Source organism: Puntigrus tetrazona, chromosome 25 (assembly GCF_018831695.1).
Source record: "Puntigrus tetrazona isolate hp1 chromosome 25, ASM1883169v1, whole genome shotgun sequence".
Lineage (NCBI taxonomy): Eukaryota > Metazoa > Chordata > Actinopteri > Cypriniformes > Cyprinidae > Puntigrus > Puntigrus tetrazona.
Window position 1 is genome coordinate 8,632,703 of NC_056723.1, and position 18,359 is coordinate 8,651,061.

At 37.1% G+C, this 18,359-nt stretch overlaps 1 long non-coding RNA gene across 2 annotated transcripts; it reads right to left on the minus strand.

Moving 5' to 3' along the window:
* Nucleotides 1-8,141: 8,141 nt before the first annotated feature.
* Nucleotides 8,142-16,454, minus strand: LOC122331166. 2 transcript variants are annotated; one of them, XR_006248134.1, is made up of 3 exons: nucleotides 16,254-16,454; nucleotides 14,218-14,257; nucleotides 8,142-8,300 (listed from the first exon to the last, which is right to left on the minus strand). It is a non-coding gene; the product is annotated as an uncharacterized LOC122331166 (long non-coding RNA). The 2 variants fall into 2 exon arrangements; XR_006248135.1 differs by lacking the exon at nucleotides 8,142-8,300 and adding an exon at nucleotides 13,623-13,662.
* Nucleotides 16,455-18,359: the final 1,905 nt, after the last annotated feature.

Below are 18,359 nucleotides of genomic sequence, written 5' to 3' on the forward strand. Positions count from 1 at the left end.
TTTGCAGGCTTCTGGGATTTTTCTGTATGGCTCACACTGATTTCACAGATATTCACAGCAGACTTTTTCTTTTTCATGCTTTTTCTTTGGAGTTTTTCCCACTCTGTTACTTGTTCTCCCCAGAAAGATCTTTCCGTAACATTATAATCAGACTATAAGCGGAAAAAACCTTTTGAAACATTAAAGGAATAATTTGCCCAAAACTAAACATCTGTCATCGGTTACTAACCCTCATGTCATTCAAAACCTGTATGATTGACTACTTCTGTGGAACACAGGATATTTTTTATTCCAATGTAGTTTTACATGATGCCAAAGTGTGATATGACTTTTATGCTACATGATAGTTTGTCCGGCTAACAAAATCAAATTTGTTTGTCATTGAAATCTTGACTTAAGCTCAGTAATGACTCATTATTATGGAACTAATCTTTTCAATGTGGTTGAGCTAGTTCTCTAAATGTTTTGTTTCTGAATCAGTATGATTTGCTGATTTAGCAAATTCAGTTGTAGGCGAAATTTTTATGAATGACATTAATTTGGGCGTTTATCTCATGCAGAGTTACCAAACGACTTCAAAACAACTACAAACTTTTTTTTTTTTTTTAATTCTAGTCTACATTCATTACAGTTGCTTTGACAGGAATGAACAACACAGTTCTGAAATGCCTTTTATATGTGTTTGGAGTAACATGGGGGTGAGTAAATGACAGGATTGAGTGAAGTGGCCATTTAATATGGTGAACATCACAGCATAGACCATCATTTTTTGTGGGTTTTTCTTCGTATTTGGAAAGAGTAAATCACTCATTTCCATAGCCAAGATTACACGCCAGTATGTTACTTCAGTATTTTAATGTGCTGCAGATGAAATTTTCATGTTCAGCTTACATTCGAGTTGGGCATATTGTTTCATGTCAATGCCGAAACAACTATGTGCTCTTGCTGGAATGCTGTCACCGCTTTACTGTTTACCTTGAAGGCTTGCTCTGGAATACCTTCTTCTATCACCTCTGACCTTTCTGAGGATCTGAACAAGGAAAAGGGGTACTTGAGCGCTCACCGATGTGTCAAAACAGATTCCTCAAAGGCTTTGAGAGTGCATTTCCATATATTCTACAACACTAGTGGTGTTAACACTAATGTGGGGCACATATGATGTTATTTTGTTGCGTTAAAGTAATAAAGCCACTTAAAGTAGCAAAACTGTCTGAATAAGTAGCAGACTCCTAGTTCACAGTGGTATTGGCTGCTTTGCCAGTCGAGTTGTTTACTCATAAAACTTAAGCACGAAACCTGAATCACTATAGTTGTTTGCAACATCTGTACATCTAAAAGGTTTTATTTTTTTTTTTCATATTTTATGGTTAGATTGATAGACTGAAGACAGATTTACATCGATGTATCATATTAACCCTCAAATGTATAGTGTTGGGAGTTTATTTCCTACTAAATCTTCTCACTCAGCTGTGTCATATTTCCCTCAGCTCAGCCTGAATCTTAATAATGTCTTGGGTCTCTTTCCTGTTACTTTTTCTTTCATGTTTACACATGCTGTGCTTTTACTTTAAATGCAGTTTGCTCCTTGATTTATGGTATTTACCTTTTTATTTTGATGAAATAATGTTTTGAATTATGAGTGGTGGAGGGAACTACGGTTTTCCAATAAAAATAACTTGCATCAATATCTCATAAATGCCACTTTTTAAAGCGTTCTGGCGACTGCAATCAAGCTTGAAGTCGCCAGGACAGACGTGATCAATTTTCAATCTGCAAAATCCGCGAGGTCCAAGATTACTCACCCACACGTGCTGCCCAAAAACTGAAACTGTCATCTTTTTTTCCTTGTTGTCAAGGCCTCGGGTTTCCGCCGCGAGCTTGTGTTGCAATAGCGTTTGCTGTAATGTGATATGTGCGTAATGAAGCACGCTGCAAACAAGTGGCACTTTGTTGTATTTGTTGAACAATTTGGCATGATACTGATCTTGGTAATTAACAAATCTTTGTGTAACCCATTAACCCGAGCTGCCGGATTTTTGTGGAATTAAGCTTATGCTAAGAGTGGAAGAGCCCATAACTGGGATTTGTTGGAAAACAGTGAGATCCGTCGCAAACGTAATTATACGCAGTATCTGGCAGGCGGAGGAGAATAAACCACAGGAACTTGAGCTTTAAATGGTCTGCAGTGCTCCCAGTTCAAGAAACAAGATTGTCATCACATTGACATTTGATCACACAAGATGTTTAACATGATTATGCTTTTAGTCCATGTGAGAGCACGATTTATATTATTGGATTAAAGGCTCAATGACTCTTTTGTAGCGGTAATGCCTGATTACATTTTAAATGGCCATGTCTGTGGTTTGGGAATTCATGAACTGGTCCATGCCCTGTGGAAGGGGAATGGAAATTAGCTGTTTGAGGTGATATATCATGGAAAGCGGTCAGGCTAAGTCCATGACCAGCGTTGTTAAGCTTTTGTGCCGTTATAAAACCTGCAGTGTTTACTTTAATTATGATGATTTCTTTTTAGCTCTTTATTGCCTGCTGGTCACAGGCAGACCTCTCTCTCTTATTTTCACCAGCTATAAAGTGGTTTCAAGTCTGTTATTTCAGTTTTTACTGTAGTGCGTCAGTTTACATTTCTAAGCATTCGTTTCGCCATTAAGTTTTCTGGAGTCTGACCACAGCCAGTACTTCACACAGCGATCATCATCGGGTCTGTCTGGAATGACATGAAGAAACGGAACAAACGGTGACTAAATCCAGAAGATCTGTGCCAATGTCTCCAAGATGCTTCAGGAGACCTACCTGCAATATGCATTGTTAAAGGCTTTAGAGTCTAAATAAGAGGCAACCTTAGAGCTGGCTTTCTCAATATTCAGATGGTTTTGCACCCTCACATTTCAGATTTTCAAGTGGTTGTATCTTGGCCAAATAATGTCTCATGCTAACAAAACTACACGTCGATGGAAAGCTTATTTACCCAAATCCCAATTCAAAAAACAAACAAAAAAAAGAATACTTAATAGCGAATAGTGTTCCCTAATCTTACCAAAAAAAAAAAAAAAAATGCATTTTTATTATACGTTTAAATATTTATAACGCAGTAGTACTTGCGTGTAACTATCTACGTGTATAATGTGTGCATGTACAGTCAGTTTTATATTTTTTTATATAATTATTAATATTAAAATTGGAATAAAACAGTTGACAGCACTGAAGCAGACTGTGAATGACTGGATCATGTCACTGTCAGTAAAAGATTAGTTACCTTTACAAATGAATCTTCCCTGGGATGAGAATGTGAAAGGTATTGTGTGAACATGGTTTGTGAGCTTGTCATCTTGTGGTGATGAACCTCCTACCTACCCCAGGGGCACCAATGTGCTCAAAGTTAGGTATGATCCTGCTCTTTTTTTTTTTTTTTTTGGCAAATGACACCAGTCTGACTGCATAGCCCATTCAGTCGCAACTTGCTTTTACGCATTACTTTTTCTAATGTGTTTCTTGCAACTTGGTCATCTTGTTCTGTTTCTTAGTTTCTCACACATGTCATTTGACAATGCGAGCATATGAATCAGAGTTCAATTAAATACTTTACACATGCGTCAGCTCAAATGAGTCAAATCCTTTGTGTTCAGAATAATTAGATACGGTTAAGCAACGTTCCTTTTTTACAAATAGGAAGTATGCTGGCGAACACGGGTTTATCAGGCCCCCCAGGCACACGGTGCTATTCAGAATCACAGAGTAAATATTTAAGGAAAAACTGTTGTTTAACAAATGTATTATTAGATTAATATGGACAAGAATTGTATACATTGAAACATGATTCACATTTTCAAATAAGCGAAAAACAACACGTGAAAGAAAATCAGGCCTGCATCTTGTAAGTGAGGTTAAGTTTTGTAAAAGCCATGCTTGCTCATCTTTGTGGAATGAATGTACACGAGTCAAGACGTGGTGAATATAAATCGTTATCTGTAGGGATTTCCATATTTATGCTTTTAATCAGAACAAATGTGTCTGGGTCTGCTATGTGAAAGCTTGTTATATTTTATATCTGTTCATGTTTAAATTTGACAAAACAGAGAGATGCTTTATGAGAGGATGTTTCAAGAGGGTTTTATATGGAAACACAAGACATTTGTTGATCTAAAATATATCTTTGAACAGAGGAAGTCTGTATTCATCTGCCAATAAGTTGTAAACCACCATTATTCTAATGACAGCAGCAATGTGACATTTGGGAACCATAGGAATGAGAAACATAATCATTAACATAATCCCTTTTGTTTTTTTTTTTTGTGTGTGTGGTTTATTGTCCCTTAAAAATTTTAATCCATGAATTTGAATCCAAAATATAAAGATTTTCATTCAATAAAAATGATTTATTTGTAAATAACTGAAGGTTAAATTTCAGGGCAATAAAATCAGAATATGAGCTTTGTAACACTAAATTGGCTGATGTATCATAAACACTACTAACTTGGCATCATGGCTTATTTAATTTTTCCCCCCACAAAATTATGCATCTTGTCTTTTCTATTCACTCAAAATAATAAATGGCATAGTTGCTAAAGAACACATTTATTGCTTTGGACAGAAGTACCACTATTGTATCCAAATATTGAAACAGGCTTGTTATAAAAAATGTGTCATTTTAATATACGTAGGTATGATATGAACACATTTGCACTACATTCCACCTTCAGATATGATTTTAATCATGCAATGAAGCTTGTGGTTATTATGGGCAGACATGCTAAAGAAATAAAATGTTAGAGTAATAGTTTACCCTAAATTGAACATTCTGTCATTATTAAGTTGCCCTTATTTTACTTTTGGATATGAAAAACAAAAAGATATTTTCGAAGATCTCTGAAGCCGGAAAAAAGCTTTACATAAAAGCATCTGCTAAATAAATGTTAACCTTTTTTTTTTTTTTTCATAACTGCTGAGAATTTTGCTTTGCATCACAGGAACAAAATTACATTTCAAAATATTTGTAATTTTCCACAATATTACTGAATTTTAAATTAAATAATTGCAGCCTTGGGGAGCAAAAGAGACTTAAATAACTGACCCCAAGTTGAATTGTGGTTTGAACCGTGCTGTAAGCTACAGAAAATATGAAATGTTCTGTAGGACACTAAAACAAAAGGACAAATGATAAGTTAACAGCTTAATCGTGAAGCCATTGTCTTGCTAAAGTTAGCGTCACTTGCCGAGGAGCCACGATGGCGATTTCCTGCATTTGATCTGGAAGTGGCTATTTTAAGATCAAGTGGTCACTGGTCCTCTCATATAAACATTGACGCAAAGTCCTCAGCCAAAACAATTGTGGGAATTCCCAGGGTATATGCAGACAGTCTTGGCTCATAGTGTTCTCCTGCTGAGTTTAACTTCTCAGCTGTACAACAGCTGGACATGAGTAGTCGGCAACAGGAAGGCGGCTACTGAAGCCGAGGTGCTAAAGTGTTGAAGTTGACCCCAACCGCAGATTAAGAGTTAAAGCCTTGAGCTCTCATGATCCATCAACTCTCACTTGCGTGCATATGGGTTTTTATGATTAATCACGTCAGTACCTCAGTATTGTTTAACTCTTAAAGATAACTCTGTACTCCCAGGTTTCCAGGGAAATCCTGCCATGTGATGGATCTAGATTGTGTAATCTGGAAGATATATCAAGTCTGAATCAACTGCTCCAGAACATTCAGAAGGATTTGAAATAATAGACTAGACTAAGCAAAACCTTTATCACATTTTTAAAAGGCAAAAAAAATAAAATACCCCCCTAAGTGTTTTCTCTGGTCAGGGTTATTATTTTAACTATTTTAACATAAAAAAAAAAATTACACTTGAAAGTACTTGAAAAATAGTTGCTGTAAAACATTTAGATGCTATGTGCCCTATTTTGCTATGTAAGCCTTTCTATTGTTTAAGCAGAAAGTCAAAATCCCTTATGACTCGGCTTAAGCGATTTCACAGACTGGTGCTTGCTATATATAGCGTTAACTGATGTTTTTATTTTTTATAAATTCCTGGAATGTCATAAGTCTGTGATGAATCTGGGATTCAAATAGCATAGAAATGTGAAGCATATCTGAAGAAATACTACGGGTTACCTAAAGCTCTATGGAGGGTATTTATGACATGCTGTCAATTATGACTATAATCAATAATGACTATAATAATGATTTTGATCTGTACCTCCGTTTGTGAAAGCAAGTAAAATGTATTTAAAATTAATTTACATCATCTTTCACAAGTAGTGTTTGTTCCATATAAATCTCTTTCTCACTCCTGATTCCAGAAAAGATAAGAACTGTGCTGGAACTTGTCGATAACCTTCAGTGAGTTCTTCTACATCCACAGTTTTAGTCATCCCTCCTGTCACCGCTCCCTCACCAGTTACCGTCAGCACTTCTTCATCTACAATCAACTCTAGTCCCATGGCCTGTCCAGCGGCCTACTCTGGCTTGGCGGAGGAGTGCAATGGATTCCTTTTACTGTGGTTGGTAAGGCATGATACCATCCTCTCTTGGGAGACTGGAGAAGCCAGTCATCCAATATGTTTTTCCTGTTTGCCGTTAACTGTTCCTTAAAGTCTACAGATCAATTCTACTTCCATTATGGACTAGTCAACACAGCATTCTTCAAGGATTTTATGAATGAGGTACTCCGAGACTTTCTCCACAAATTCGTCATTGTGTATATTGATGACATATTGATCTACTCCAATAGTCTGATGGAACACAAAGGACACGTTACGGAGGTTCTCCAGAGGCTACGTGAATACCAGATATTCTTTAAAGCCAACAAATACTCCTTTCATCTCCCCTCAGTACAGTTTCTGGGGTACGTCATCAACGCCAAGTCCTTGTGGATGGATGAGGGAAAAGTTGAAGCAATCACCTCCTGGCCAGAACTGGATTTGCTAATTTCTACATTTGCTTCATCAATAACTGTAGAATCATCTCCAGTCCTTTGACATAAAAGGACAAGGCAAGCACAAGTCTCTGTCCTGGATTCCAGCAGCATCCCAAACTTTTGCCACACTGAAATAAGCATTTACAAATGCATCGCTTCTTGTACACCCCGATCCCGTGCTCCCCTTCCTCATACAGGTTGACGCATCCACTACCGAGGTAGGAGCCATATTTTTCCAGCAGCAGAAACCAATCTACTCAATCCATGTACCTCTCCAGGAAGCTCAGTGCACGTATGGATTGCGCCATGTCCAAGAGTCTGCGACACTTACCAGCTGGTAAGCCATGTTCCAATCCAGAATTGCCCCTGGTCACACCCAGAAGTGGACTTACAGATCTACTGCCCTCTGAAGGAAACACTTGCATCCTAGTAATCAGGGATAGATTCTCTAAATTCTGCCATTTATTACACCTCAAAGGTTTACCCACTGCCCTGGAAACAGCAGAACTGTATTTTGGTTGTTCAGACTCCCTGAAGACATTGTATCGGACTGTAGACCCCAGTTTATATACAGTGTGTGGAATGCATTCTTTTCTCTCCTAGGTGTGACCATCAGCCTCTGCTCAGCATATCATCCCCAAACTAACAGACAGATGGAGAGGAAAATCCAGCAGGTGGGGCGATTCCTTCGTATCTTCTGCCATGGTCACCAGAACTCCTGGAACCAGTTCTTAGGCTGGGCCGAGTACGCACAGAATTCCCTTCAACAACCGGTACATGTTGCACTCCCTTCCAGTGTATACATGGTTTCCAGCCCCCTCAGATTACCCGGCAGTCGACTACTGGTTCCGGGAAAGCAAGAGAGTCTGGAACAAAGCTCACAATCATCTCCAAAAGGGCAGTGCGCAGTGCTTTTAAACCTGAAGGTATGGCTCTCCACACGGGAAATTTGCCTGCGCCTACCCTGCAAGAAATTAAGTCCCAGGTTTGTTGGCCCCTTTCCCATTCTGGAACAGGTAAACCCAGTATCATATAAGCTCCAACTCCCTACTCAATATGGCATTCACCCCACATTCCATGTTTCCCTACTCAACCAAATGTCATGGATCTGGGTGGTAGCAGAACCTGGCAATCACATCAATCTCCATCACCTGAGTTATGTTATGAATAACGGTAAAAAGATTTGCTGACAATTTTGACACGTGTAGTATTTTTTTTAATCTATAGAAAACATTTTAAAAATATGTTCACTCATATGTAAATTGTTGCAAGCTTATTTCAAAATATTACATCAAAAGATCAAAATCATTGGCTAATAGATTGATTTACAAGTACGTGTCCTTGGAGCAACACCCTTGTTAATCCTGGAAAAAAAAAAAAATTCTTATCAATCATTTAGAACTGAGACATAACCTTTCAGAAAATATCTATTTTAGGTGCTTCCCCTTGTTAATCAGCTATCACTTCACAGTGTTTTTTGGAATAAATTATGGGTAGGGGTAGGTTTAGGGGTAGGTACAGGGTTAAGACTATATTTTTAGACAGTAATGTTGATCCAGAAACATGTATTTCTTGGCAAAATGATGACGACCTTTAATAAACCCAAGTCACAAAAGAAATCAGGACAGAAGTAGATAAAAGTTGACAGAAGAGATGGATTGAAACACCATATGTGAACAGGAATGCGTCTCCCTCATCCACTTGTGATTTGTTCAACCAAAACGCATCTTCGTACAAGTTGAAAACAGGGCCAGAGAGACTGCTCAGATGAAGAATACTGGCAGGCAAATAGGTCCTGTCAGCACAGCCCCTATCTTGTTGATATTGTCAATTATTATTATAATTTAAAATAATCAATGTTGAAAACAAACAATAATTTTTCTTGAAACTAATAGATGTTTTTTTCAGGAATCTGACAAACATCTTTTGTAACATTATCGGTCAATTTAATATGTCCTAAATAAAACCTAAATAAAAGTGGGTTTCCCTCAAAGCGTTGGCCATTTGTTTGAGCATCCTGCCCAGTCTGACAACAGTAATCTTGGCTCATCCAGATTTTTGGTGACCTGACCAATGGTGATGGGGCAGTGTTTAGGAAATCGGTTTAAAAAGTGTTTTTGCTTTTACATTTGAGAAAGCCAGTGTTTTATATTGGAGTTTTGTGGTTATACTTTATAAACTGACCTCTATTCCAGTGCTAGGCCATTCACTGTAGACCTCTCTAGTGAGTGCTTTGTGAAGCATGACTCACAACGAGTTTCTGTAGAGTTTTTGAACTCGGTATGAACTAACATTAAAATGTATAACCGTTACATCATGTATTTCTTTCAATTGAATAGCCTATGTTTATCTATTGTTGTTTCACAAAGCAGATGTGTGTTACTTAACTCTAAGTTGCAAATTCATTCATTAAATTTCAAACAAGTGGCACTTCATTAAAGTGAGCGTTGCTGTTATTGTTGCTGACCTGAATGCACAAGTGACTACATCAAACCATACAAATTGGTTAGCATTTGGACTAAATGACCTCTCTCACATTCAAGTGCGAAAATCCAAAGATGCGAGGGCCTTGTCGAACTCTGCAAAGTATTATTTTCCCATGAGGACCTGATTTACCCAAGAATCTGGGAACATTTTTCACAAGGACAGACTGGGTTGGGGAAAAAAAGGTCATGTGGGGTAAACAAGTTTGGGGTGTGTCTTCAGTGAATGACACACCCCATGCTCATACAATCTTATGACTTGTGAGCTCTGTAAGCTCTTTGATACCCTTAAAGAAGTGCTTTCTAAATTCAACCAGTGCAAGCAAATTCAACCAGTGCAAGCAAATAAAAAAAACCTTTTATTAACCTATTCATAAAACTTCAGTGAGTGTACATTCTATTGCTAATCTACTTCTGATTTAATAAAAGTACATTTAAATAAGAGGCTTATATGGTTCAATAAATATAATATAATAAATGGCCTTAAAATACATTGTTAGTATAACAATGTGTTAATAATATACAGAATACACTCAACACGGGTTTCACAGATGATCAATATGAAATCGGATTAGGCTGACACCAGTGCCTTGACATGTCAAATTCATTGTTACTATTGGTATTTTTAGCTTAATTACATGCACAAAAAGACCAGTACATTGGGTTCACTTTGATTTTATAGTGAATAGTTTACAGTAAATGGGCTAAATTGACACAAAAGAAACCTAATTATGGGCTAATTATAGACTTTTCAGCTAAAATTAAGCAGTAAGAAAAAGGTAAGAAACTGACAAGCTTTCTGAACATAATTTCCTTTCATTCAAACAGCATGACAATGGCAAGGTCATGGGTTTGATTGCCAGGGAATGTATAATTGTTAAAAGTATATGTATTGTAGGTTGCTTTGGATAAAGGTGTCTGCTTAATGCAACGTTGTTTCGACTACATTCTCTTATTTTATTAGAAAGTGTGCGAGTTTCATGCCCTGGACCCTGCACCTTATAAAATGCATTTCTGGTGTGCATTTTTTTGATCCAGCTAATTCATTTGGCATCAACTTAAAATGTGCTTTTGTTATATACTTGATTCTTGCTTATATGCCAGTGCAGTTTTATTGTGTTCTCTTGTTACCAAACACCATTTAAGCCATTTAAGACTAGATATTTGAAACCAAGATACAAAACCACAACAAAATCATAATAGCTTATCATAATAATATCATATAATCAATCATATAATAGCTAATGTTAATCATGCTAGAAACATGTTAGCATCATACTAATGTTAAAACAAGTTAAAAACACTAACCATGCTAACAGGCTTTCTATCAATATGACAATTATGCCATAAACATGTTAGCCATGTGAAAATTATGCTAAAACATGTCAGAGCATTCTAACAATGTGTTAAAATTGATAATCAATCCTAGGGCTGCACAATTAAGGATGCCTGTTGTTTTTTTTTCTAAATGTTATCTAAAGGGTTTTTCCATCGTTTTAATTTTAGCTTTAGTATAACATTATAATGCCATTCATAATTTCTCTTTTACTTTTCTTAGTTAACGAATAAACTAATCAAATACTATAGAAATACTATAGAAAAAGCAAAAAAGGTTTTTCAGAGTGTTATGTTCATGTAAAAATATATTGTATAATTGTAATTGAACATCGTTCAGTGTAAATTGTGATAATAATTGCAATTACAATTTCAAGAGAGTAATCAACAATTATGATTTTGCCATCTTTTATAAATGTAACAGACCTCAGGGCAAATATCCTTGAAGCAATCAGCCCCAGTTAACTCTCACTTTGTGAGAAAAAAAAAGAAAAAACACTATTTTCAATTTTTGGGCTACAGGGAAACTATAGCAGGCCACAGTTGGCAAGTAAATGTGAAATGTATGCATTCCTGAAGCTCTTGAATAAGACAGTTTAACATAAACTTGCCATATCTAAAAAAAGATGCAGTCAGGTTTCGTCAAAGGGGTCAGGGGTGAGGAGCCAGACGACAGCCCTTGTCGGTTTGAAGATGTTAAAAAGGTCCTGCAGACAGTTGGGTGATAGGAAATCAAAGTGGACTGCTTTACCCGCAGATACTGAACAATCCTCAAGCGAGGAGGAAAAAGAAGAGTAAGATAAAGAACATGCACGGTAAAAAAAAATGTAGGGTTTGAAGAAAATACTTATTTTAGTGTTTCTGCATACGATCGTGTTTAATTCAATGTTTGCTTGAAATGTTTTTATTATAAAAAAAAAAAAAAACAACTTCTATTTTGCGTTTCTCTACTATTGTTTTTTCTGCGTGGAAATGAAGGTGAGGTATGAAGCTGCATGAACACACTGCTAAACATCTGTTTTTGTGCTCCATGACAAGAAAGGCGGGGGTGAGTAATTGTTGACAGAATTTTCATTTATGGATAAAATGTTCTTTTAAGTACTTATTTATATTTATGTTACCCATCTACATGCCAAGAAAATGGTGGACTGCCCAAATAAGCCGTTCGAAAAAAAGGTTTGTGGCGACAGTTAAATTGTGATGGTTAGTATTATTAAAATGTATAAAACATATCTACCCAATACAGGTTTTTCTTTCTTATACGTCCCACTATTTTAACACAGTTGACAACACATATGGAATATAAACTAACTTTAAAAGCCATCTGGTTGTAAAGCTAACCATCCTTAAAGCGATTCTTCTTTAAGAGGGTATTTGTCCAGGAACTATAAAAAGGGAAAATTGTTCACTGCATACTGTGAAATATAAACATCCCCGCAAGCTGTAGCTGTCCTGGTACAGAAAATGCAATATTCTGTCCTGCACAGATTAAAAATAATAATTATAATAAACTCGAATGGCTGAGCTGGCATCTTCGGAACTTATTGTACTCCATTAAGACTGCTCCAGCTTGGTGGCTGGGCAAAAATAAATTAATTGGTTTTCCACGAATGATGTGCACTTGATATCAGCTTCATGTGATTTCATTCCACAGACAAGCAGGCACCAAAAAGACTGGAGAGAAGGCATTTATGAATGTTCTCTCATTGACATTTCAATTTACTTAACTATTGTCTGGCAGGCAAGAGAGGTTTTGAGAGTTTATTCTTATTATTTACTCAGTAATACTCATAGTATTATTCCTGTCATGCCGAGTTAATAATGTTAGCTAAAACAATCACATAATTCTAAATGTGTTTTCTGAAGACCAGTATTTGGTGAGGGGTTTGCAAGAGTACGTAAGGGAATGTGCTGCTTGCTTTTGCTATGCGTCCAGCGCGGTTTTATTAAACGTACTACTTATCCAATAACTAACTTAAAAGTACAAAAAGCGCTGTTCTCAGTGCCTACCCACGACTAATAGGAAACACGGACATCAGTTTCAATTTTGTGCATGATTTGCTGTGTTAATCATATTTACTTTGTTTCTAAACCATTTTTATGCCAAACAGCCATCCAAATGTTTCACTTTAAGCCCTTCTAATGATACAAAATGACAAATAACATCTGACCAAATACAATGTGATCACTGTGTGCGTGTTCGCATGATAACCAGCCTCACAATTGCATCATAGGTAGGGGTTTAGGTGCAAAAAAAAAAAAAAAAATCTGATTTTAGACAGAATATGTTCATAAACATATGCACAAATTATTTACGTGTATTCGTTCTTAATGTTATCGATTTATCGTTTATTAATCTCTTATGGAAAAGTACGTTTGAGAGCAATGTCGGTTTCATCTCAGTGCTGTATAAGAGAAACAATAGAATGCAAAATTATTTTCTGTTTTTTTTTTAAGCTCAATTTCAGAGGCTCATTTCTCAGTTTTAAGTGCAGTTCTTTGCTTTTTAAAGCGAGCACTTTCACAGTGATACAGATCTGTCAGAGAGGGAGTTCAGTGTCCTTGTGCTTTTGTTTTTATTTCATCGCCAAAATTCAACATCGTATCTTATTAGTGATTGACTTAAGGGCTTTTTGCTGTAATGTGGGTAAACATTGCTTAATATCTATCAGCAGATACATCTGTTATGTGGATGCATGTTGAGTTCATACAAGTAATGCTTTAGGGTGACTGGCCTGAGGCTTCAGCTCCCACATGTTGTTGTTGTTGTTGTTATCTCATATAAACCCAGTTTAGTACTAAGATTGGAAACGAAGTCGATTTTCTGTCAGGTACAATCATAAGCTTAAAGATCAAAAAGATACTTAACTCTCCATGAAGGACTGTAAACAAGTTATTGCATGTCTGCCTAAAAAAAAAAAAAAAAAAATGTGTTTGCATACCATTGTTAAAGTTTATCAGGCATGCAGTCCAGCTGGTGTGAAGTTGCTACATCATTACGTCTGTGACAAAGACCATTGAACCCGTCAAATTTTATGGTTATTTTACTAAAGTGCTGAAAGGGAATTCCAATTTTGCAGTTATTCTTTCTGTGTTGAAATTGACCCTGTTAGACATATTGTAATAAAATGGCAAACGATTTGAATGCTCAACATAAGAAACTGAAGATTACTTATGTCTTGAGATACGACACGAGTCACGTTCATTAAAGAGAAATAATCCTATCCATGGGCCGCTTCTTTCAGTCAGGGTTTATATGGTTTTACATTTCTCTAATATTCACAAAAAAACAAAAACGCTTAAGACACTTATAAAAAGTAGCGTGCGCATTGTGTGCAGCTACTCTGATTTTCATGGAAATGCTGTTTGATAGACTCAACTGGTATTGTCATTCAAAATGTGTGTTGTTGCAATTTACTGACAAATAGTGTCTTTGATAATTATTTTCAATAATTCGACTCACCTTCACGTTTCAGCAAAATTCCAGTTTTGATGACATTTTCCTGTTGAATACAAAAATGAGGATCATCAAAATGTCTTTTTTTCATAGCTGTCACTGATATTTCGGTTGAATTTTACACTTATAAACGCACATAAATGATTAAAATATGTAATAATAGTAAATAAAAAAACATACAAATCAAATGCATAAATAATTTAGCTTAATAAATGCCCGTCTCTTAAACTCATCAAGGCTGCATTTAATCAAAAATACAGTAAATTTTATTATTATTATAGTTTTGTACCATATTTTAATGTGTGTAAGGTATTTCTGTGATGGCAAAGCTGACTATTCAGCGGTCATTTCTTTAGTGTCACATGATCCTTAAGAAATAATACACTGATACTTACAAGGATGTTTCAAATATAACATGAAAATATGCATTTAAAAAATATGTACTAAACTATGATGTAAAATGAAGTAATGATCCAAACAGCTTATGTTTTGGACAATATAGGATATCCTTGGTTATATGCACATTTTGCTGAAAAGGTTTTGTTTGTTTGTTTGTTTTAAATACTCCTATTAAGAGGGATTAATTGATACATTCTCACCAGCCTGTCACATTCTGTTTATTAGGTACTTGCAAGCGCATGTGTTAGGGTGCGGCAGCAAGTAAAAAGAAAGGATTTAACAAACCAAATGCCAATCAAAAGTGTAATGTATTACTTCGACTTGGCAAAACAAATATTGACAATCGAGTTTTACATATAGGTGCAACAGCCCTGGGAGAACTTTGTCGGCATACCTTTTTGCAAGCGTTTCAGCTTTGCTCAGAGCTGTTTTCCCCTTTTTATCACGAAAGATTGTGCATGGGAACGGGTCGATGAGCCGCTCTGTCATTACATTTAATTAGAAATGGTGTTTCTCTGGGTTTATGCAGAGTGTCAGCATCACAAATCTGTGCTGGCATTAAATGCCCGCTTTGGCAAATCCACACCTCCAAAACATTTTAACAGAGATCTAAAGCACATGCAAACCCTTTTGTTTTTCGCATAGGAAGCAATTCGCAGCGGTGGTTTGTTTTAAAAGGAAAAGACGTTTACAGATTTTTTTTTTTTTTTTTTTTTTTTATACATCAGGAAATTTAACATTTCAAAGGTGCCTCATTCTTCAAATATGTGGTTCAAGTGGAACTTTTTACAAAGACCTCATATTCACACTAACGAGTGAACCATTAAATGTAGGACAACGTTTCAGATGTTTGTTGTTAAAACCAAATGCAATGCTACGTGAAAGGAATTTACACTAAATGCAGTAACATATCTATGAACTCTATACCAAAAAAAAATAAGCCCTGATCTGGTTGCACACGTGATATACATATACACCCTTCATAATTAAGATAAGGTCGATAAAGATAGCATGGAGGTAACGCCATGACATTAATGTCCATTTTTGTGTTTCTTATCATTACTCATCTGTTGCTTCCTCACACAGGAGATAAATGTTCCACTTGTAATGCTAGTGATTTTTCATTTCGACAGTCTGGCAGAGGTTCTGTGTTTGGATAAACTTTAAGAGAGTCGTGTTCACTGGGTTTCTTAGCATTTAATTAAACGCTTAACCTCTAGTCACACGTTTAATTTATCATCGTCCATGTGCCACATTGACTGCGGCGCACTCTATAGAATCGCAAGTACTTGGCGGTCGACCAAACGGTAATGATATAAAAGTTCAGGTGAACTTTCAAATCTTTTTTTTTTTCCTTTGAGTTAGGTTAAGTACGTGCCAAAGAGCAACGCTCTAGCATTAAATAACCCTCGAAAATTAACAGCAGTCGAAGTTAACCGGATACGTGAGACCTGTTAATAATTATAAATAATTGTTCCGTCAGTGAAAGTGCCGGGTAGGTACGGACAAAATGATTCATGAGAACGAACGCTGCAGATTTGGAACGCAGTAACGTTCAGCGTTATTGCTTTCTTTGGTAACATCTGTTTTTTTGGGTAGTAAGGTTCTCACGCAGTATTCATTAGGTGAGCAAGCATGTTTACCTTCGTTGTAAAGTAGTTGGATCCAGCTGTTTGCACATTCAAATCGACTTAACGTTAGTTGTAACCGCTGATAATTTGCATAAAATGCGTTTAGACCGCGTTCATCAGATCTCTGCGGAGTTAAGCTCCAACCCTGATAAAACTCACCAACCTGTGATTTTCTAATTTTCCTGAAAACACTGATTAGCATGCTCGCGTGTGTTTGATTGCGGTTAAAGCTAAACTATTGGATCTCGTGGGCCAGATTTAAAGAACCCTGATGTAAGGGCTTTTACTGATTGGCTGGCTCAACTGTGCACGTGCAGCAAGATAACCAATTACAGGACAACTAATTTAAACACCTATATCGAATTTTACATCAAATGATTTCTAAATTCTGATGTAATATAATTATAAAATATAATAAAAAATTGCTCATATATAACTAACTGCAATACTAGATGTTTAGTGCAAGGGTACTGATGAAATCATCTTTATGTACAAATGGTGAATTACTATACAGATGATAGCTTAGACTATAGGTTATATATCTGTTCTTTTGGTTGAGATACGAATACTTCTGCAAGCAGGCTATATATAATAAAAAAATTCAGCCACCAGTTGAAATATCAAGATAAATCTGCTATAAGGCACAACGATAATTTGGTCCCCGTGGTTCAATTACAATATTGCACTCACTGTATCCCATATGACATATAGACCTATGTATGAAATAGATGTCTTTCATGTTATTTCTGAAAACCTCCAGGGAAAGGTGTCTTTGTATACGAGAATATGTTTTAGACATGCAGCCAAACCCTCAAGGTTATCAAGTTACTCTTTTGAAAACATTCAATGGAATAGTGTGAAAAGAATCAGCATTTCAAACAGCAGCGAACAATATGAACACCCAACAGTGCTCATTTTGATAAAAGAAAACACCTCCTTTTACACACCCTTTGTCCTTCTGGGAATTAGATTGATGTGTGGGGTTATATAATGAATTTAGAATTTTTTTGAAGCACCGAATGCATTTTACATTAATGTGGCGCACTGGATTTTTTCCTCAAGTTACACATAGCAATGATAATTGAAAAATTTTGAATTGCATTATATATTTTTCCTGCAGAGAAGAGCAAATAACTTGCCTACTTTTTAAAAGTGACTGCTAAATGCTTTGTTATTCATAGCTTGTTGTCTGTGATAAATAAACCATCCCGTTCTGTCCTAAAAAATCAGTTTCAACGCCCTTTGAGGTGCTCCAGTTTCACTCGAAATTCTTCTCGGGAAGCCTTTCAGGCCGGCATGGTACGCTTCCAGTTGTATCAGCTGGCAAAATTACTGGCAAAACAACCTTTAAGATTTTCGATCAGCAGCCAAGAATCAAGCAACCGTTCATCGCGGCATGACTCACACAGCAGCTCGACATTCACATTCATCCGACTCTGTGTTCGCCTTAGTCATATCAGCAAATCTCCGGTTACTCATCCTCGGTTTTAAGCTGAATGTCATTGAACTGGTGTAAACCTTCCTGGTCTTTATCCAATCCTTTTGAGCCACGACACAAGCGCTCCTCGGGGAGCCCGTGAGAAACGCGGTGGCGTTCGAATGCCGGGCGTGTCCACCTGCGCCCCGTGAGGTGACGCTTCACGGCCGGGGACCCCTGAGGAGAACCCGAGCCTTTCCCCTCTGACTCATTAGACCTCTCCCGTCTTCTGTCACGCCTACGCGGCAGTGTCATCTCTCCCTCCATCCCAGCTCGGCTCTGGCCTCGTCCTGAGACAGACCCCCCCTTTTGCGCTCCTTCGTTGCTTACCGAGGGGCCACGGAGATCTCCATTACAGCCTCCTGCCCAGAGACGCGGCTATTGGGAGGCGGCGGAGAAGGCCTTTCACAGGAGTATTACAGAACAGCGTCGGGCTCTGATAAGCCTCCGGTTACGGCCTCCAGGGACCCGACTCGTCCGTCTCCGCTCCCCACCTGGGGGCGAGCGCTTTCTCTCGCGGCTGCAGAAAGGGCTTTGTAAAAGGGCAAAAAGCGCGCAACACAACTCTATTGGTAGAGGCTTTTAGTAACCCTAAACCACATGACCTGTGACTAAGGTCCTGTGCCGATTCCCACCGCCGA